The following is a 22,499-nucleotide window of genomic DNA, read 5'->3' on the forward strand; positions in this document are numbered from 1 at the left end:
ATCCCCGGGAGCGGGGGTCCGCGCGTCGGAAGGGGCCATTAGGCCAGAAGGGGGGTAGCTGACAGTGTCCCCTCGCGCCTCCGTCTCCGTCTCGCGGGGAAAGGCCTAGATCGCCGCGGTCCTAACACAGCATCCGTCTGCGGCTCGCCTCCCTCTCCGACCCCGGAGGCGTGGCGCCCTCGGCTTCCTCCCGCCCCCGACTCGCGGCACCCCTCCGCAGGACGCTTGGTTGGGCCCGGGGCGGGGCCTGCAGGCGCTCCACGTGCGGCTGCAAGCTCCGCTCCCGCGGCTCTGCCACCGCCCCCGCCACCTCTGGGCCGACGGGGGGGGCGGAGCCTCGGGGGGCGGGGCGGGAGGCGTGGCGAGGGGCGGGGCGGACGCGGAGCACTCGTCCGGCTGCCCAGGCCAAGGGGCTGAGAGCAGTGGGGCAGGCGTGGCGGCCGCAGGAAGGCACTGAGTGCTGACGGGAGTCCGACGTCTGGTGCTGCGAGCTTTCTCCGAGGTAAGACCAGGAACCCGGCTCCCCAGGACGCCCCCCCCAGCCCGGCCACCGCGCCCCGGCCGCTCACTGTGCCCCTTGCCGGCCGGGTGGCGGTGGCTGGACGGGACTTCGGGAGGGCTTCTGGAAGTCGCGAGCCCCAGCCCAGGCGGTGTCCCCTTCTCTGCGTCTTTCTTCGCCTTCTCGTCGCTGCCTCGGCTCTGGGCGTCGGGCACCGGGCTGGAAGGTCGCTTTTCCGCGAGTCGGAGCTCGCCCACGCCGGGAAGGGAGGACGGGGCCCCGGGGCGGCGGGGGAGGCGCGGAGCTCCGGGGCTGCTTCTGCGGCGAGGGCGGGAGGCCGGCCGGGTCTGTGGGCTGCGACCCCGGGCTCGGTGCCCGTGCTCGGCTTCCCGGTGGTCGCCGGCGCCCTGGGCTTGGGGCGCCTGCCCTTCGCGCCCCGTCGCTGTGACCCGGTGGCGGGGCCAGCCCCTGAGCCCCGAATTCCTGGGTGCCGCCTGTTGTGCGCGCGCCGGCCCGGGCAGCCCGACTGCGGGAGGGGACCTGAGGCGCGAGGTCTGCCCCATCGTCCCCTAGTCGGGGGAGCCGGAGGCTGAGCTCGGGCTCGGCGACGCCGGAAGGGGGCCTTGGTGGGATGCGAGTGGGGGGCGCGGCCTGCAGAATTTGGGTTCCTGGTGGAGCTGGCGGAGCGCAGGCCCGGCCCGGGGCAGAGGAGACCCCCAGCTGCTGATCGGGGAGGGCCACGACCTGTCAGGGATGGACAGCTGGGAGCCACCGGGTGAGGTCCACAGGGATTATAGCAGCACCTCCAGTCCCGGGACAGCATAACCTAATGGTGAGGGCGTTTTCTTGAAGGCAGGAAAAAATGGAAAGCTGTCAAAATAAGCCCATTTTAAAGTTGAAATGAAAGTTGGCGGATTTTCAGGCCGTGCAGTTGTGTAGCTAGTGTCCAAAGAAATATTAGCTCCTTGACACCCTTTTCGTTTGGATTTCTTAGCAAAAATCTGTTTTGCCAGTATTTCCCTCAGGAGTTGTGCATTGCCCGCAGCGGGGAAGGAAAACTTAAGCAAGCGTTCTCGGGTTGCTTTTAACTTGCCTGTGCTCTCCAGCCTTTTTGAGTGTGCAGAAAAAGTATCTCTTGCTGGATTTCTCATGTAGGATTCCGTCTCTTCTTCTCTGGGACCCGACGATGTTTGTTTATTGGTTTTATAAGCATCTATTTAAATTTAGTCCTTGAACCAAATACTCCCCGTTGCCACAGGGTGTAGTTTAGGGATTAGAGAATACTGTTGGATAAAACTGCTAGTGGCTTCATTTTGCAAGAATGTAAGTCATTTCCTTTCTGTGATTTCAGGGAGTTGATATTTCACAGCATCAAAACTTTGTGGGGAAAATTTTCCGTAGTACATCTGTCATTAAAAAGGCTTTTGACTTTTGGATTTCTCTTCTTAGAGCAGGGCGTAAATTTAGGCTCAGCAGTGTTAAAGTATCAGAAGTTTTTCAGAATCTACAGCATTCTGAAACTATTGTAGAAGGTAATTTTAACAAGCACCAAGACCGGCAAACTGCCTGCAGGATAGAGAGTGGGGGAGGGGAGAAGACCAGAAGAGAGAGGCAGGAAAGCAGAAGCCTGTGCTGTTGTCCTTTGTCGTATAAAACTTCTGGCACTTAATCATTTTTCCTTGGGTGTGGTTTTGAGAAATAAAAGTATTACGTTAAAAATGAAAATACTCCACAGTATGAGACAGCTGACATTAGAATGCTCTTTCAGTATGTTTGTAAACATATTGGATTTACATTTCATATTAAAATGGACTTCTGGGATTATTAGATGAGAAGGGTCCCCCAGGGGATATCTGGTATCAAGTTATCTGCAGGATATCTTTTCCAGAAAGCAGACTGCCTGTAATATGAACTAATTCCCCCCCACCCCCCTTTGAATTGCTTGTAAGAGTGCCTGAGATCTGACACTGATGGACCACAGTAATCAGTTCTTGCAGGGCCCCAAACATTTCAAGGGACAGGAAATCTTTCTCTGTTTCTACCCCCTCCTTTTTGGTGGGGCAACAGGGGTAAGCTACCAGCTTCAAATACATAATTTGAACTTGCAGATATAAGATGCTCCTGGCACTACAGGAAAACTGAATGGGCCAGGATGAAGACCGCTGCTTTTGAAAGCGAAATGTCAATGTGCTAGGTAATAATTTTTAGCTACAAGTTCTTTAGAAACTCATTCAGCTGGTCTAGTTGAATTGGGGGAGGGGGGCGGGTTGTAGAGCTTTTCTGATTTCTGAACTTTGTTTCCACTTTTAACTACACTTACAAAGCTTTTGGCTTTCAGAACTTATGACATAATAGACCATGTAGCCTTTTGCTGCAGATGCTTGAAATGAAAGTTTCAAACAGAATTGTTTTTGACTGAGCTGTCAAGTTCAGAGTTTAGTGTAAATGAGTCCTGTCTCACAAGTAACTTTTTTGATAAAGGAATTCTTTGTAGTTTTCAACTTGAATGTTGCAGATTTTGATTTCTGAGTCTGTGGGTTTTTTAAAAAAAAACTAAAACCTGCAAACAATTATTTTAATACATGAAAGCCGGTACCAAGAAAAGATTAATTCAGTCCAGATGTAAAAATGTATGTGAATTTTAGATTTGGATGATCTCAACCAGTTTTCCCTTTTGTTGATGAGGCTGCCTGGATCCCAGATGGCATTCACAAATTATCCCTTAGGTGGTTTTCTGAGTTCAGAACTAAATTTCACCAGCCTTCTCTAAAGTCATTTTAATATTTTTTCAAGTCTTCTGAAGGATAGAAAGTTTTCTGCATTTATAGAGAGATGGATTTTTCATACTACTCATTAATACTAACCTTATAAATGCCCTGGTTTGGTAGATGAATCCTATGGGGAAACTGGAGGTAATCAGTATCGTGTATTCTTCTTCTTCTTCTTTTTTTTTTTAATTAAGAGGTACAAAACTCCAGTTATAAGAATTGTGTATCCTTATGGGCAAAGCATAGAAGCTTTGGTTTTCGCTTATGCAATTCCAACTTTCTTCTTTTAAAGGAAAAAGTTTTAAATGTGTTTACAATCTTCAGTAGAATCTTGTTGTTAACAGTTTGTGGTCTCTGATATAGCAATTGTATGATGAGCCTCTACCGTTCTTTCTCAACAAGAAACAGCAAACACAATAAGAAGACTCCAGCATTTTTTTAGCTTGTACTCCTAATACCAGAGTTATAAAGGATGTGTGTTATATATTTAAAATTATATATTTTTAGGAAGTCTTTGTATGATTATATAATTATACATTTTGGGTGTTTGAGTACATTGCGATTGTATATAAAACAATCCAGTGTAGGAGGGGGGGAAAGGAAAGATTTAGTGAAGGAATTTATGAGTGATGAAATTTTAGTTAAAATGTATCTTTCCTGAAACCCAAACAGGAAAAATGGTATTGTTGGTCTCCGTACGTAGTTAAACTTTGATATAGGGAGTAGTTGAGAGGGCTTTTTGAATTGGACATTCTTCTGAGGAAGAGGCTTTGGGGGCCTATAAAAATAAGTAGAAACAAGTTAAAGGGATAATTTGAGAGGAAGGAAGAAGTAGAATACTGGGCATTGAATTGCAAGGAGAATCTAAACTTAGAAGGATGAGTATCGAGAGCAAGGCTGAAGTAGGGAAAGCTTTCTATTTAAAAGTGTAAATTAAAGAAGATCTTTTTAGCTGAGAAAAAAAAGGATTAGAATTAAGGTGCCCTATAAGGTCTGTATACAACATGAAATAGTGCTGCGGAGTGATATTTATGCTGGAAACCTTGCCTGCATTTGTGTTGAATCACTAGTTTGGTGTTAAATATTGCATTCAGGGACTGGATGCTTATTACTGTCCTCTGCTCCCCCTCTCCCCCTTATACCCCCCCCCCCACTTCCCATTTCAAAGGCTGGAAACATTTTTTGTCTAAGTTCTAATGATTCGAGAAATATTTAATTAGTCCTCCAGCATTTGGGAGAACTGCTAATGCCCACCCCCCATGCTGTGGGACCAGAGGGACTCTACAGCAATATTGGCTGAAGTTATCATAAAATTTTGAGTGAAAACAAGCCATCTGTGTTTCCAGTTATCTTATATGATTTAGTGGTGTAATTACTTCTGATGCAACTTTGTGTACTATCACTTTTCATATGTATCAAATGGAGCAGTCATGCAGTATACCATATTGATCAAAGAGGGATCCTAGAACACTGGGGAGGGGAAAGAAATCACTGATCTGACAGCTGGTATAACGTAAGGAGGAAAGTGTTGTGCCGAAACATTCATGGATAAACCAAACATAGAGCAAAGGAGAAGGCATTTTTTCCTGGAGCTTCCTTGGAGTTGTCTGTAGCACAGCGTTTTCTGGAATGCCTTTCTCCACCTATGTGACCTTACCTAGCAGAGTTTAATCTATACAGCAAGAATCTAGGTAGAGATCTGGTCATTAACCAAATCATTTCATTAATGTGGTAATTGGGATAATTCTGATCAAAAGTATTTATTTTGAGCCTCCATATTCCAATTAGATTATCCTGGGATATTTTCAGATGTTTTCTAATAACTTTGCCTTTGTACATGTATGTTATAGAACTTTGAGCAGAAATGTTTTACTGGTATATGAAGGTAGAGGGAAAAGCAATATTTTCTACTACCTTATAGCCACAGTTTCATGTGAGGGAGGAAATCATTATAAAAATCAAGGAAATTCTGGATGAAGATTTTAGGAAATTAATGATGTTTCTCACTTAGCTTCTCAGGTGGTTCTTTGTCTGATTCACATTAAATGAAATGTAATTAATTTTCTCCCTACAGGTAGCAGTACTTACACTGTCCAGTTTTAGTGGATGGCTTTTGTTTGGAGGGAGTGGGTGTCCCTGTGGCTTTATTTCTTTGAACTTGTTCCTGAATAATTACATACAGCCAGAAAAATGCACAGATCAGAAGTGTACGGCACAAAGTGATCATATCTAGGCAACCAGCATCCAAATCAAGAAACAGAACCTTACCAGGCACACCCCCCCCCCTCCGCCCCCCGCCCCAGCTCCAAGTTTCTTGCAGTCATAATCCCTGCCCCAAGGATGACCACTATTCTGACTTTTACTGCCGTAGGATAGTTTTAACCTGTTTTAGGGTTGCATTCATTTATTTTTCTTAATTTTTAAAAAAATTTATTTATTTTACTTATTTACTTTTGGCTGTGTTGGGTCTTCGTTGCTGCACACGGGCTTTCTCTAGTTGCGGTGAGCGGGGGCTACTCTTCATTGTGGTTCGCGGGCTTCTCATCGCGATGGCTTCTCTTGTTGCGGAGCACAGGCTCTAGGTGTGCGGGCTCAGTAGTTGTGGCACGTGGGCTTCAATAGTTTTGGCTTGCGGGCTGTAGAGCGCAGGGTCAGTCGTTGTGGCGCACGGGCTTGGTTGCTCCGCGGCATGTGGGATCTTCCCGGACCAGGGTTCGAACCCGTGTCCCCTGCATTGGCAGGCGGATTCTTAACCACTGCGCCACCAGGGAAGCCCCTCTTGGGCTGCATTTGAATGCAATCAAGTATAAGTTCTTTTTCGTGTCTTTTTTAACTCAACGTGGTGTCATGTCCAAACTGATTCAGGTAGCAGTACTTCTTTTTTCTTTTATTTCTGTGAATAAATATACCTAGTTTAGTTATCCATTCTGTTGATAGACATTTGGGTAGTTTGGGGCTGATGTGTGGGGCTTGACCTTTTGATGGCTCAAGAAAAATCAAGCAGTTTGGAATTGAAAGAAGAGTAATCTTAAGATTAAAAGAAAAAAATACATCAGAAACGTGAGAGAAAAAAATACAATATCACACAAACAATAAAGGCTCAACTCAGTCCACAGAATCCTAGTGTTTCAGGGACACATTTCGGAATATACCAACTGGATATTGCCGGATTTCACTTGAGAATTGGGAAAAGGGAAGGGACCTTAGGTGACAGCTAGCCCCTTCATTTCTTAAAGGTGAGGGGACTGAAGATCCAAAAGACTGAGTGACTCAGAGTCTCACAGCTAATGACAGTGCCAAGAGTAGAAGCTGCTTCTGACTTCCAGTCTAGTCTAGACTAGTGCCATCTGAGGGCTGAAACCCAGCTCACTACTCTGTTGTCCAAGCAGTGAGTCCACTGGCCTGGAACATGGGGTGCCCTTTCCTGATCCACACGAAGATATCCTGTGGCTCAGTTCAGATGGAAGCATACCTGCCCAGAGAAAATGGAGCTGTGGCCCAGTGAGGCAGAATTATACTTCCTCAAGCCTGCTCTGCCTCTGCCCCCAGTACAGAGCCCTTGGAATTTCTGTTTAACTCCTTTCTCCTTCTCTCCTCTCTACTAGGGCTCTCCAGTGAGACTTTGGGTTATAAGCGCCAAGTAGGTGATATCTTGAGGTCCCTCCTGGCTCATTGTTTTATTCATCCATAAACAATCTAGGATTGACCCCAGTTTCAAAGGACTGCTCTCTAAATATTTTCAGAATAGTTTATTCTTAAGAATAAGAATATATATAAACATATATTTTTTGCCTCTTCCTGCCGTTATGTCACCTCCTTTCTATACACTTTTCTCCTCCATTCTGCCCCCCCCACCCCCTTTAAGTTATCTTTTCTTAAATATCCCTGGAAACATCCAGTTTCTGGTCTCTGTCTACCAAAAACAACAGTGAAATTCTGATGCTGAAATCTGTGGCAATTATTGTAATAAGTGCTCCCAGGAAGCACTTATTGTAATAAAATATAGGATTATGAGAAATCTGATAGGTAAAACAAAGTGCTTGTGAAGGAAGACTGTTGGTATAGATACTTTCTTTCATGTTTCCCTAAAGAGAAAAAGGACATTTTCGTGGTTCAAGAAAAGACTCAGAATTTCAACTTAGGCTCATTAGGAAGGTGAAAAAAAGGTAAAACAAACAAACAAATAACAAAAGCAAAACCTGAAGTTTCATAAATGGGTAGTAAATAACATATCCTACTCAAATGAGATACAGCTTATAACAGCAAAAACTTAGCATGTATAATCTTAGCAAATAAGAGATAAATAAGAGATACCTGGGGGAAGAGTGCTCACCATAGGGCCTGACAAATTGCTCACTGAAATTACTACAGAAAAGAGTAATAAGTTTTGAAGACAAAATGGAAGAAAGGCAGTAGAATATAAACGTTAAGAACAAGATTTTTGAGATTAGTTCTCTGGGGTCCAAATCTGGGCTCCACTGTTTTCTAGTGTGTAATCTTGGGGAAGTTACTTAACTCTCTGAATCTCTTTTTCCTCATCTGTAAAATGAAGATAATAATAGCAACTATCTCACAGGGTTGTTTTGATTAAGTGAAATAGCACATGTAAAGCAAGTGCCATGGTGTGACACATAGTAAACAGTCAAGAAAAGTTGGCTTTTATTACTTAACACAAAAAGAAATGATGTATACAAAGATTTCTAGCCCTTGGAAATCCCTAAGCTTTTGTTTACAAGCAGTTGTTCACAAGATTTTATTTTGTGTTTTGATCACATTAAGTAGGCAACAAATTATAGTATTTCTCAGTTACAGATATTGGGCAGTCTATACTGCTGCACTAAGAATAGCTGGCATGTCCCACTGATCACTAACTGAGTTATTTTTCCTAATTCTCCTATTTGCAGCAGTCTCATTCCCGCAGCTTCTGCCTGCTTGCTAATATTTCTTTCCAGCTGCCAAAAAGTAAATTTACAGATTTAAAAAATTCTCTTTGTGATGAATAATGTTGTACAAAGTACTTTTAAACTTAGAGTACCAGTGTCCCATGTCTTTTTCTCTTGTACTCTGTAGATTTCATGTGAGTCCTTTTTAAGAAAGCCACTATTATTGGGATAAAGCAATTGTTTCTTCCTCCCAGCCCCACGCCCCACCATTGGCACAGTTTATAAAATGTGGGCCAGACCCCTTTACGATTTTCTGTTAGGCCCAAAACTTAAGATTTTTAAACCATTCATTCAAAGAAAATTAATAGTCTGAAAGTTTCAAAGGAGTTTTTAAGAAAAACAAACTTAAGCACATTAGAAAGACACATTTACATCTAAATAGCATAATTACAAACCCAGTCAAAATAGGCACAGAATGGTCCAGAATAATCATGGTGTCATTCTGCTCTGTTCATTAAAAGGGGGGCCTACCCCAGATAACCCTGTGCCCTGTTATGTGTTGTGTAATATCTTGAACTTAATAAACTTAATACTTTAAAAATGTTCACCAGGTCCCTCAACAGGTTTTGCTTATGTATGAAGTATCCAGGACTGTGTTGAATACTTACTGCAAGTCCTGCCAAAGGGTTTCTTGTCTTGGTGGGGGAACAAAATATATGTGTTTGGAGAGGTATTAGATATTTCCCAGTAAGTGCTAAGTGGACTCCAGGAGCAGAACCAATGATGGCCAAAGGTAGGATGGCCCTAGCTTCCCTGGGGCTGCTGGATTTGGGTTGGGTCAGGAGGTCAGGCTGGGATTTTTGTATTCCTCAAGTACAAAGGACCTTTTCTAGGAGCAACAGAAATGTTCAGGATTTGGTAAAAGTCTCAAATATTAAAAGAAAATTATGAAATTGAAACTATTAAATGTTTAATTAAATTCATTCATTCATTCAACATAATACATGCCTACTGTGTGCTAGACACTGTTCTAGGCCCCATAGCTACGTCAGTGAACAAAATAAAGAAAATAATCTGGCCTTTATGGAGCTTATATCCTATTAGGAGGCAAACACTAAACATAACAAAGCTGTAGTATTTTAGAAAGTAGTGTGTTTGGAAAAAGAAAAAGCAGAGCAAGGTAAGGGACATTAGGAGCGCTGGAGGAGGGAAGCAGGGCCTTTGGCAATTTCAAGTAATATGGTCAAGGTAGGACTCACTGAGAAGATGACATGAGGGAAGAAGGTGGCCATACAGAGACACCTGGGGGAAGAGTGTTCCAGCAGAGGGACCAGCGAAGGCCTTGGGCAGAAGTGTGCCTGGTCTGTTCCAGGACCAGTGAGAAGGCCACAAAGTAGCAGTAGATGAAGTTATAGAGGTTTGGGGAGCTTATCACGTAGGGTCTGCCTGGTGGACCATTTTAAGAACTTTGGCTTTTACTTTGAGTGAAATGGGGAGTCACTGGAGAGTTTTGAGCAGAAGAGTAAGGTGATTTGACTTGCATTTTAATAGAATCACTGACGGCTGTGTTGAGATTGAAAAATGGAGTGGGGTGGTCCTGGGAAGCAGGGATACGAGTTAGCCGCTGTTGGCAATAATCCAGTTGAGAGATGCCAGTAGCAGTGGAGGAGGTGGTGAGAAATGACCAAGATTTATTTTATAGGTCGAAACAATAAGATTTCCTGGTTTGAGGGATATGAGAAATAGCGATCAGAGGAAGGATAACACCAAGGCTTTTTGCATAGTTATGGAGTTGCCATGAACTGAGATGGGGATCTGATGGAGGAGCCGGTTTGGGAAGGATAACCAAGAGCCATTTTGGACATGTTATATTCACCTTCCAAATGGAGAAGTTGAGAAGCTTGTTGGATTTAGGAATCTGGAGTTTATGGAAGACGTCCAGGCTAGAGATAGAAATTTGGAAGTCGCCAGCAGGCTTTGGATGAAATCATATAGGGAATGTATGTAGACAGGGAAAGCAGTCCGTGGACCAAGCCTTGGGTCATATCCATATTTATAGTTTGTGGAAAAGAGAAGTCTCATAAGAATGTATCTTAAGCCAAAGGAATTATGCACATATTTCTGACATAGTGGACCTAATTGTTTCCATTCCCTAAGTAACAGTGTTATTATTAGTAGATATTAATTCTACTGACCCACACCATGGGAAGAAGGAACTATGAGTTACTTTTTCTGTGATGAGGGGCTTGGGCTGAGCCTGAGGCACTTGAGGCTTTAGAGAGTGAGTTGATAAGGAGGAACCAGTAGAGAAGACTGAGAAGGAGCAGTCAGAAGGGCAGGAGGGAAATTAAAAGCATATACCTGAAATCCACTAAAGAAAGCATCTCAGGGAGGAGAGAATGATTCAGTGGTGTCGTGTCAAGTCAAGTAGCTTGAAGACTGAGAGTTGCTCATTGGATTTAACAACCTTGAGGTCACTGGTGACCTTGACAAGAGCTGTATTAGTGGCAGGGTGGGGACAAAAACCCGGCTGGAGTGGGCTCAAGAATGAAAAGCTTCTGAAAGATGATTCTTATTTTCAGTTCAGTTTCTTATACTATAAATATTCAATATTGTATGTGAGTACATTTTAATATGTCTGATAAAATGCGGGGTGGGACTTCAGAATGCTGGGGGCCATGAGGGTCTTCAACGGGTTCTGACAGGGATGGGGAGCCTTTGAGTTTCCCACTAGTACAGTGTATGGTAGGATCGTTTTGTTTTGTTTCTAGTGACAACATGTTCTTTAATTCAACCCATTAATCATTTCATATGAAAAGGATAAAACAGAGCCCCAGTGAGACATGTGTTTTGAGTTGGCTTCTCTTTCAGCAACACTGATAGGTTTGAGCTGGCCAGTCTATACGTCATGGTACTCCACCAGCCTGAAAACCTTCATTCCTGGAACGGATGGCTCAGGTTAGGGGTTCCCAGGGGCCAGAGCAAATTGAGTAATAGAAACTTTGCTTGTTTAATATTTCTTTTATGCTTTGATGACTTTCATTGTGAATATTATTTCAAGGCATGTGATTAAGCAATTTTCATAGTTCTGTATTTTATATCATAATTATGCACTAAGAATTTTCTCGTCTGGGAATTACCTTTGAATTATAATTCTAACTTTCTGTAATACTATCATCAGAAAGAATCAACAGGTCTCTGATACTAATTATCTTTTGTTTCTCTAAGCTTATTAAAATGCTAAAACATAGGCCTTTAATGCTTAAATATTGTTTTTGGGTAGTTAAAAGCTTATAGTGATTGGTAGAATTAAAACATTGTTACATATATTTGAGTGCTGCTTGGTAATGAAAGTACTGTATGGTAATAGTCTTTAGAAAGCTGCTGATTATGGGAAAATGCTGGAAAGGGTAAGGACTTGTCATTTGTAGTGGATTATGGCACATGTTTTTTGAGAAGTGGAGCTCCAGTGATTATATGTGTGTTTCTAGTGGGTTGTGGTATACACATATAATGTCAGCATTCTCTGAGGTACTGCTCTGTCAACACTGTTTTATTAGTATCATTTTGAATGTTGTTCCAGCTGAAACTTACAAGTCACTCTACAGTTAATTAAATGAATGAAATTGGCCTGTAACAGTGAAATACTTAACACAAGGCCAATGTGAAATAATTTGGCAGTGGTGAGTGTTTTACATGGTTAAATACTGGAGCGTGCAGAGGTATAAAACTAAGCAAATTATGAAATAAATGCTAGGTCTCTTAAGTCATTGACTACAGAATGAACTCCAGATCTCTTAGCGTGGAGTTCGACATGCCAAACCAGAGTTGCAAGCCTGTGGCGCACCAGCAAGATTGGCTACAGACATGTTTTGGTTTTAACACAGTGTTGAAAACATCTATTTTCCAGCATTTAAAAATTGAGAAACTTTAAATTTAAAAAAATTGAATTTTACACATTTTCTTAAAAAACTAGAAGGCATGGCAATGATCTGTTGGAGCAACATAGCAGCTTCCCTTTTTATACGGGTGTGTGCTCTGCAATCCCCCGTTGTCCCCAACAGAGATCCTCTTGCTTCCAACATTGAGACCAGGTGTCTGTTGACATTTTTCATCCTGCAGGCTTCATTCCGATGTTAACTGTCCCTGTAGGCATGTGAGTTTGCTGTCCTCCTGTTGTAAATACTTATTTTCCAGTGTCATCTCGAAGCTCCTTAAGTCTAGCCAAATTGTTCTGCCCTTTGTCCCGTCAAACACATACACAGTTCGTCTGGGTCATGCTTCCTCTACCCCTTCCACTGAACTGAGCTGCTTATTGCCTGTACCACTTGATGGAAACAGAGCACATGCTACTTTGTATAAGTCATCCTTTTATATATATTTCCTAGCTTCTCAACTGTATTAGAATTTTCTTGAGGGCAACAACTATATCTTAGAATTTACTAGTGCCTATCAAGTTTATTTTAGATTTAATAGATTAACTATTGCTTAGATTTAGCTTCCAGTGTATGGTAATATATGATTATTATGATGCTGTAAAAAGATTAGAAAGTATCAAAATCTTGTATAAAGTCTACTTCCTCAAATAGGACTTTCTTAATTTACTATGTCCATTCCTTTGTAGCTTTGTAATCACATTTATGTAATCTAATTGAGTATTAATTCACTAAACACCTCATTTATTGCCAATTCTCTGATTCTGTTAGGCAGATGAATGAAGTTTCCAAATAAATGGGTCATTACAACATACCATTTTATTTATTTCAGGTATGCTTCTTTCTAATGGCTATTATTGTTTTACATGGCTTATTTTCTCATTCATTTGGCAAATAGTGTGTACACTATACGGAAGGCCCTGGAGATGTGTGAACTTGACAAGCATGATGGTACCTGCTCTTCAGAAACTTTTAGCTGGAAAGGCAGATATTAAATAATGGAGTATATAATTGTTCAATTTTGATAAGTATTAAGAAGTAGGGCGTGTTCTGAGACCTTATAACAGAGTACTCTGGTCTGGGGGCAGGGGCTGCAGTATGGCGTATAACACGACTGAATTCTAAACTCCTTGACTTTCTCATAATTCCATAGCAGTTTGTAAAATATTCTGAAGGTAAAAATTTAACCTTAGAAACAAATAAATTAAGGGGTAATTTATGTAACAAAATAAGAGCTTAAAAAAAAAAACTTTTCCAAAGAATTTACCTTTGGCTGTAGACATTGCATTAATGATAAAAATTATAATTTATAGCACTAGAGTCTTTGTTTAATACTTGAGTTGAACTCTGTTTAAGTAAACAAAAGGGAAAAGGGAAATTGAGCTAGAAATTTCCAATGTAGCTAACTTGCAAAACAACTTTTGTTTTATGACACTAATTATTTCAAAGGCATTTGTAGTAAGAACTTTTCTTATGACTTTCAAAAATAGGATATAAAAAATAAACTGATTTATCCCTTCAAGAGTAACCAGTGGATAGTACCTTAATTTTATACTTGTAAGCCCATGACTGAGAAATATTAATAGTTTATCAGTCTGATCTTGGAGTGAGGTAATGTGGTGTCATGAAAAACCTCAGCAGTAAAGTTAGTGACAAGTGTGAGCCAAAAAATAGAGTGGAATTTTGTGTGGTTGCATATATTTTATCACAACAGTCAGACATGCTTTAAGTGTTTTTTCCTAAGGAAAATAGAATTTTATACTTAACCCATCTAAATATAGTGGTAAAGTTAATTTTTTGCATGGTTTATTGTCACACTGAAACAAAGGTCAGCCGCAGTGGTGCCACTTTTGAAATCTTTGTTGAGAAACTCATGTCACTTGCTAATTATAAAAGGAGATTCAGAAAAATCACCATACTTAAGGAAGGTTTAGTTCAAATAAACCCAAGAGTTTTAAATGTGATCTTAAGGAAATGCAAGGAAATCAGATCAGGGCATAGTTTTTAAGAAATGTCAAGTGTCACGTACAATTTAAAATAAATTCCAAATAAATCTGTTTAAAATAAAATCTTTTTAACTTCAAATATTCATTAACTGAGCCCACATTCATTTTAAATCTGTAGAAAGGATGTTGAACTGATAATTTGTCATTTACTAAATTATTTGCTGTTACTGGTGCCTGGAGAAATGTAAAGATAAATTTTTGTAAATTTCGGTTGTCGATTAAAACCTAGCAGGAAAAGCTAATGGAAGTTATTTTATTCATAACATAGAACGAAACTTCCTTTATTTATTTTTTATTTTATTTTATTTTTATTTTATTTATTTATTTTTGGTTGTGCTAGGTCTTAATTGCGGCTTGCAGGCTCCTTAGCTGTGGCATGTGAACTCTTAGTTGTGGCATGCATGTGGGATCGAGTTCCCTGATCAGGGATCGAACCTGCGTCCCCTGCATTGGAAGGCAGATTCTTAACCACTGCACCACCAGGGAAGTCCCAGAACAAAACTTCCTTTAATAATTGGCTTATGGATTCTTGAACTAGACTCATGTTTCTGACCAATACGTTTTCAGGAAATTTGTAATCAGTATATTATAGATACAGGAGTTAAATTAATGCATTTTAATGTATAATCTATTTTCTACTGAGGAGACTTCGAAATATATACTCAATTGGCAAGGGGATGGGAAAGGATATAAAATTTTATTTGGGGGCTTGGGTAGGCTGGTTAGTGGTCATCTGAATTCCATTTTCTAGTGCTTTGAATCCTGACCAGACATGTTGTAGTGGGACTCCTGTTTGTGTATCTTTTTCTGGTATGATGTTATTTTCTGCATTACTAAGGTTAGTCACATCTTCCATGTAGGCAGTAAGCTGTTTGAGGACAGACAAGATGCTGCATTTCCCCCTCTCCTGAATTCTTCCATAGCTCCTAGAAAAGTGCTGGCTCTTGACTTAAGCCCAACAGGATTACAGCTTTATTCTTTCTGATCTCTATAAGGTGAGAGAACCATCATGTAGATTTGAACCTTCAGCAAGTCAGGGAGGCATTTGACCCATTAAAAAAAGTAACAGAAATGTGTTTATGAAAACCCATATGCCTATTTCCCAAGTCTGACATATAAGTAAAATATAACTCTTCCCGTAACAGTCATGTGTATTCAGATTTAATGTTGGCATTCAAAAATACACATTGTGTTGCTTAAATTTTCAAAAGCCTGTGAAAATACAAATTTTGTTTCTTAAACTTTCAAAAGAGCATAAGATTGGGTTTTTAACATTAACAATAGAATGCAGTGATAGAAATTATCTGTGATTTCTCGATGCAGAAAGGCAAGGTCTCTTTTGAAATGCCTTAATTTGGGGTTTCTTCCTGGCCTGCGAAAGAACAGGGTTTCTTGTTTCCTCATGCCATCAGTTTTCTGTGAGCATAAGGAAGGTAGAGTGTGCACAGATTTCCTCTGCTTTTCTGGGGTTGGCCAAGGCATAAGCTTAATCCATTGAAAATGTCCACTTGACCATTCCTGCAGTTTTTTCTCCTTGGCTTGACAGGTGGTGGTGTCCACTCATGTTGTGGTGATCAAGTTGTCCATGAGGAGGTAATCTTAAATTGACATGGACCTCTGACCATTTGGGTTGATATGCTTGGCCCCGTGGCCTAGGAATGAGATGATAATGGATGTCATATTTTATTATTAAGGAGTTTATATTGGTCTTACCTTTCTTTCAGATTAGGGGCAAAAAACACAAAAAGTTGGGATTATTTAATTATAAAACTTTCGTGTTGCTGGGCCACCCATCTTCTCTGCTGTTGCCTTGACTTCCTTGGAAATAGGAGTTTTAGCTTCCCCTGACCTCTACTTCTTCATCCCTCTTCTGTGTTCTGTTCCTGCTTCATCTGTCCACTTGTGTGTCCTCTATTCTTACAGAAAACAAAATCTCTGCATATGGTATGTTTTATATTGGGATAAGGAGAAATTAACTAAAATCATGTATAGAGATTCCACCCCTTCCTAGTTTATTTTACTGTGTGTGTGTGTGTGTGTGTGTGTGTGTGTGTGTGTGTGTGTGTGTGTTTCCCCCTGAGGATATTAATAAAGTTACTTTGTGAGTACTTTTATGAATTTAAACCTTCCACAAGCCAGGGGGAACAGTTTGACCCATAAAGCAAACTTAAAAATGTATTTATGAAAGTCAAGTATGTACCTTCCAAGTCTGACATATGAGTAAAATATGAATAAAAGTAACATGTAGTTAAATTTAATGTAGAATTGAAAGATATTTTGTTTAAATTTTCAAAAACTATAAATAAAGATTGAATTTTGAAGATTACCAATAGAATGTAGCTATAAAATAGAACATTTTCCTCAAAAATATTGAGATGTTATTGATGAGGTTCCTATGGTAATTTAAAAAATCATATTATATATTTTAAATGTTTGATTATGAGAATAATTATATATAATCATAAGAATAATTACAAATGGTGTTTTTTCAATTCTCTGAGATGCTAAAATGTAAAATAAAATAGATTTTCATAAATGTTTATGCACCTTAATTAGTGAGATTTTTCTGCCTAAATGTAGATAGAAATATAGCCATACAGTATGATTAAGAATTCTAACTACCATTATAGTTTGGTATTATAATAAATTACAGTTAGGAAGTTAAATTATATCTGATATTTGAGTGAGGCCATGGATCTTAAAGAATTATTAGCAACTGGAATATACTACTAAGATGAAATAATGTATTTGAAAGTGCTTTGTAAATGTGATATACTGTATAGACACACCTCGAAGTCTTATCACAGTTATCTGGATTGTCATTTACTACTGATACCGTAGGAGAAAGAAGAGTGTAGAAATTATCATAGTGTACCTGGGCCAGCCTACAGCAGGGTGCTTAACCTAGACTGTAGGTCATGAGAGAGAGACTCTAATTCTAAAATTAAACACAAATGTACTGTATGTGTGCATGGACACATTTGTAGGGCAAGGATGCATACTATTTATCAGATTATATAAGAACCACGATTCATATACTGTATGGTATTTTTTACTTAAACATTAAAGGAAGGTGGGAATTCCCTGACGGTCCAGTGGTTAGGACTCAGCGCTTTCACTCCCAGGGTTCGATCCCTGGTCAGAGAACTGTGATCCTGCAAGCAGCACAGCATGGCCAAAAAAAAAAAAAAATTAATGGAAGGTAAGCATTTATTTCCTTTAACTAGATTTTCTAGCATCATAATAATGTATATCTGTAGGACATTTTTTATTTTACTAATAAATGGAACTTTTACTTGGTTACTTTATTTGGTCCTCAAAGTAATAGTCTCTCCATTTTACAGATGAGGAGGTTAAATGACTTGTATGATTTGACACCTTTACCTGATTCAGTTTGTGACAAAACCAGAACATGACACTCTTCTTCTAACTCTGGGACCTGTGCTTGTTTCTTGCCACCTCAGTCACAATTGCCCTGTTGATAAAACATTTCTAGAGTGTTTGTAAAATATGGTGCAACATTTTGATTTCTTTTTTTCTTTTTTTTTTTTAACTACCTATTTAAGTGAGTTTAGTTTCTGCCAGATACTAAACGTGTGGCCCTTAATTAGCTTACGTTGATTTTGCCATAGAGAATTTTTGTGTCATTCTGAACTGGACAGGATAATCTTTTCAAACATTCTACTTCCCATGATAATGCATTTAACTTGGCACAAAATTCCAGATCATTGGATTTTGTCTGAAGAAAACAAGATATGCATAAAATTTCACACTATCAATCCTTTTGTTACCTTGAAAAAATCTCTATTAATTTGTAGGGTTGGTTAGTAAAGAGAAATTTTTTTTTTTTTTTTTACTATTTTGTCCAATGGTTATTTGATGTGTTCACTCTTTTTTTTTTATTTAATTTTATTTATTTTTTATACAGCAGGTTCTTATTAGTTATCCATTTTATACATATTAGTGTATACCTGTCAATCCCAATCTCCCAATTCATCCCACCACCACTCCCCCCCACCCCCTACCGCTTTCCCCCCTTGGTGTCCATACGTTTGTTCTCTACATCTGTGTTTCTGTTTCTGCCCTGCAAACCGGTTCATCTGTACCATTTTTCTAGGTTCCACATACATGCGTTAATATACGATATTTGTTTTTCTCTTTCTGACTTACTTCACTCTGTGTGACAGTCTGTAGATCCATCCACATTTCTACAAATGACCGAATTTCGTTCCTTTTTATGGCTGAATAATATTCCATTGTATATATGTACCACATCTTCTTTATCCATTCATCTGTTGAGGGGGACTTAAGTTGCTTCCATGTCCTGGCTGTTGTAAATAGTGCTGCAATGAACATTGGGGTGCCTGTGTCTTTTTGAATTATGGTTTTCTCTGGGTATATGCCCAGTAGTGGGATTGCTGGGTCATATGGCAATTCTATTTTTAGTTTTTTAAGGAACCTCCATACTGTTCTCCATAAGGGCTGTATCAATTTACATTCCCACCAACAGTGCAAGAGGGTTCCCTTTTCTCCACACCCTCTCCAGCATTTGTTGTTTGTAGATTTTCTGATGATGCCCATTCTAACTGGTGTGAGGTGATACCTCATAGTAGTTTTGATGTGCATTTCTCCAATAATTAGCGATGTTGAGCAACTTTTCATGTGCTTCTTGGCCATCTGTATGTCTTCTTTGGAGAAATGTCTGTTTACGTCTTCTGCCCATTTTTGGATTGAGTTGTTTGTTTTTTAAATTTTGAGCTGCATGAACTGTTTATATATTTTGGAGATTCATCCTTTGTCCATTGATTCGTTTGCAAATATTTTCTCCCATTCTGATGGTTGTCTTGTTTGTAGTTTCCTTTGCTTTGCAAAAGTTTTTAAGTTTCATTAGGTCCCATTTGTTTATTTTTGTTTTTATTTCCATTACTCTAGGAGGTGGAACAAAAAAGATCTTGCTGTGATTTATGTCGAAGAGTGTTCTTCCTTTGTTTTCCTCTAAGAGTTTTATAGTGTCCAGTCTTACATTTAGGTCTGTAATCCATTTTGAGTTTATTTTTGTGTATGGTGTTAGGGAGTGTTCTCATTTCATTCTTTTACATATAGCTGTCCAGTTTTCCCAGCACCATTTATTGAAGAGGCTGTCTTTTCTCCATTGTATATCCTTGCCTCCTTTGTCATAGATTAGTTGACCATGGGTTCGTGGGTTTATCTCTGGGCTTTCTATCGTGTTGCATTGATCTATATTTCTTTTTTTGTGCCAGTACCATATTGTCTTGATTACTGTAGCTTTGTAGTTTAGTCTGAAGTCAGGGAGTCTGATTCCTCCAGCTCCGTTTTTTTCCCTCAAGACTGCTTTGGCTATTCGGGGTCTTTTGTGTCTCCATACAAATTTTAAGATTTTTTGTTCTAGTTCTGTAAAAAATGCCATTGGTAATTTGATAGGGATTGCATTGAATCTGTAGATTGCTTTGGGTAGTATAGTCATTTTCACAATATTGATTCTTCTAATCCAAGAACATGGTATATCTCTCCATCTGTTTGTATCGTCTTTAATTTCTTTCATCAGTGTCTTATAGTTTTCTGCATACAGGTCTTTTGTCTCCCTAGGTAGGTTTATTCCTAGATATTTTATTCTTTTTGTTGCATTGGTAAATGGGAGTGTTTCCTTAATTTCTCTTTCAGATTTTTCATCATTGGTGTATAGGAATGCAAGAGATTTCTGTGCATTAATTTTGTATCCTGCAGCTTTACCAGATTCATTGGTTAGTTCTAGTAGTTTTCTGGTGGCATCTTTAGGATTCTCTATGTATAGTATTATGTCATCTGCAAACAGTGACAGTTTTACTTCTTCTTTTCCAATTTATATTCCTTTTATTTCTTTTTCTTCTCTGATTGCCGTGGCTAGGACTTCCAGAACTATGTTGAATAATAGTAGTGAGAGTGGACATCCATGTTTTGTTCTTGATCTTAGAGGAAATGCTTTCAGTTTTTCACCATTGAGAATGATGTTTGCTGTGGGTTGGTCGTGTATGGCCTTTATAATGTTGAGATGGGTTCCCTCTATGCCCACTTTCTGGAGAGTTTTATCATAAATGGCTGTTGAATTTTGTCAAAAGCGTTTTCTCCATCTATTGAGATGATCATATGGTTTTTATTCCTCAATTTGTTAATATGGTGTATCACATTGATTGATTTGCGTATATTGAAGAATCCTTGCATCCCTGGGATAAATCCCACTTGATCATGGTGTATGATCCTTTTAATGTGTTGTTGGATTCTGTTTGCTAGTATTTTGTTGAGGATTTTTGCATCTATATTCATCAGTGATATTGGTCTGTAATTTTCTTTTTTTGTAGTATCTTTGTCTGGTTTTGGTATCAGGGTGATGGTGGCCTCATAGAATGAGTTTGGGAGTGTTCCTTCCTCTGCAATTTTTTGGAACAGTGTGAGAAGGATGGGTGTTAACTCTTCTCTAAATGTTTGATAGAATTCACCTGTGAAGCCATCTGGTCCTGGACTTTTGTTTGTTGGAAGATTTTTAATCTTTAATTTTTGCCAGTTTGATTACTATGTGTCTCAGTGTGTTTCTCCTTGGGTTTATCCTGCCTGGGACTCTTTGTGCTTCCTGGACTTGGGTGGCTATTTCCTTTCCCATGTTAGGGAAGTTTTCGACTGTAATCTCTTCAAATACTTTCTTGGGTCCTTTCTCTCTCTCTTCTCCTTCTGGGACCCCTATAATGCGAATGTTGTTGCATTTAATGTTGTCCCAGAGGTCTCTTAGGCTGTGTTCAATTCTTTTCATTCTTTTTTCTTTATTCTGTTCTGCAGCAGTGAATTCCACCATTCTGTCTTCCAGGTCACTTATCCATTCTTCTGCCTCAGTTATTCTGCTATTGATTCCTTCTAGTGTATTTTTCATTTCAGTTATTGTATTGTTCCTCTCTGTTTGTTCTTTAATTCTTCTAGGTGTTTGTTCTTTAATTCTTCTAGGTCTTTGTTAAACATTTCTTGCATCGTCTCGATCTTTGCCTCCATTCTTTTTCCGAGGTCCTGGATCATCTTCACTATCATTTTTCTGAATTCTTTTTCTGGAAGGTTGCCTATCTCCACTTCATTTAGTTGTCTTTCTGGGGTTTTATCTTGTTCCTTCATCTGGTACATAACCCTCTGCCTTTTCATCTTGTCTTTCTGTGAACGTCGTTTTTGATCCACAGGCTGTAGGATTGTAGTTCTTCTTGCTTCTGCTGTCTGCCCTGTGGTGGATGAGGCTATCTAAGAGGCTTGTGCAAGTTTCCTGATGGGAGGGACTGGTGGTGGGTAGAGCTGGCTGTTTGTTGCTCTGGTGGGCAGAGCTCAGTAAAACTTTAATCCGTTTGCCTGCTGATGGGTGGGGCTGGGTTCCCGCCCTGTTGGTTGTTTGGCCTGAGGCTACCCAACACTGGAGCCTACCTGAGCTCTTTGGTGGAGCTAATGGCGGACTCTGGGAGGACTGATGCCAAGGAGTACTTCCCAGAACTTCTGCTGCCAGTGTCCTTGTCCTCACAGTGAGACAGAGCCACCCCCCACCTCTGCAGGGGACTCTCCAACACTAGCAGGTACGTCTGGTTCAGTCTCCTAAGGGGTCACTGCTCCTTCCCTTGGGTCCCGATGCCCACACTACTTTGTGTGTGCCCTCCTAGAGTGGAGTTTCTGTTTCCCCCAGTCCTGTCAAAGTCCTGCAGTCAAATCCTGCTTCCCTTCAAAGTCTGATTCTCTAGGAATTCCTCCTCCCGTTACCAGACCCCCAGGTTGTGAAGCCTGACGTGGGGCTCAGAACCTTCACTCCATTGGGTGGATTTCTGTGGTATAATTGTTCTCCAGTTTGTGAGTCACGCACCCAGCAGTTATGGGATTTGATTTTATTGTGATTGCGCGCCTCGTACCGTCTCATTGCAGCTTCTCCTTTGTCTTTGGATGTGAGGTATCTTTTTTGGTGAGTTCCAGTGTATTCCTGTCGATGATTGTTCAGCAGTTAGTTGTGATTCCAGTGCTCTCCCAGGAGGAAGTGAGGGCACGTCCTTCTACTCCACCATCTTGAACCTGTTCTAGTAAAGGGAAATTAAAGATTTTTTGAAATGATTGCACATCATATATTTAAAGGTGAGACATTAAATACAGTTGCCTGATTTCTCTTTAGAACTTCATAATTTTTAAATTGCAATAAAGAATGCTCTGAAGCTTGAATACAATAGTGCTAATGTTTTATGGAAGTGCATCTACCATATGTCCTCCTGCAGGAAGTTTTACTTACATGTGGACTTTGGAGAAGAAACCTAATTTAGCATGAGAATATCTGCAGTTCATTCTTTCATTCAACAATCATTTATGTGCCAAGCAGTTTGCTAGAAATTCAGTGATGAACAATGCAT

At 40.1% G+C, this 22,499-nt stretch overlaps 1 protein-coding gene across 3 annotated transcripts in view; it reads left to right on the forward strand.

Annotated features, from left to right (window-relative positions):
- The first annotated feature begins 423 nt into the window (after nucleotides 1-423).
- Nucleotides 424-22,499, forward strand: part of FRMD6 (FERM domain containing 6) — a 73,917-nt gene continuing 51,841 nt past the window's right edge. For 2 of the 3 annotated variants that reach the window (XM_061182545.1, XM_061182548.1), the window contains exon 1: nucleotides 424-502. The gene's annotated coding sequence lies outside the window, so the exon portion shown is untranslated. The remainder of the gene's footprint in view (nucleotides 503-22,499) is intronic. The other variant, XM_061182547.1, reaches the window with a different exon arrangement.

The sequence above is a fragment of the Eubalaena glacialis genome, chromosome 2, assembly GCF_028564815.1.
Source record: "Eubalaena glacialis isolate mEubGla1 chromosome 2, mEubGla1.1.hap2.+ XY, whole genome shotgun sequence".
In the NCBI taxonomy this organism is placed as follows: domain Eukaryota; kingdom Metazoa; phylum Chordata; class Mammalia; order Artiodactyla; family Balaenidae; genus Eubalaena; species Eubalaena glacialis.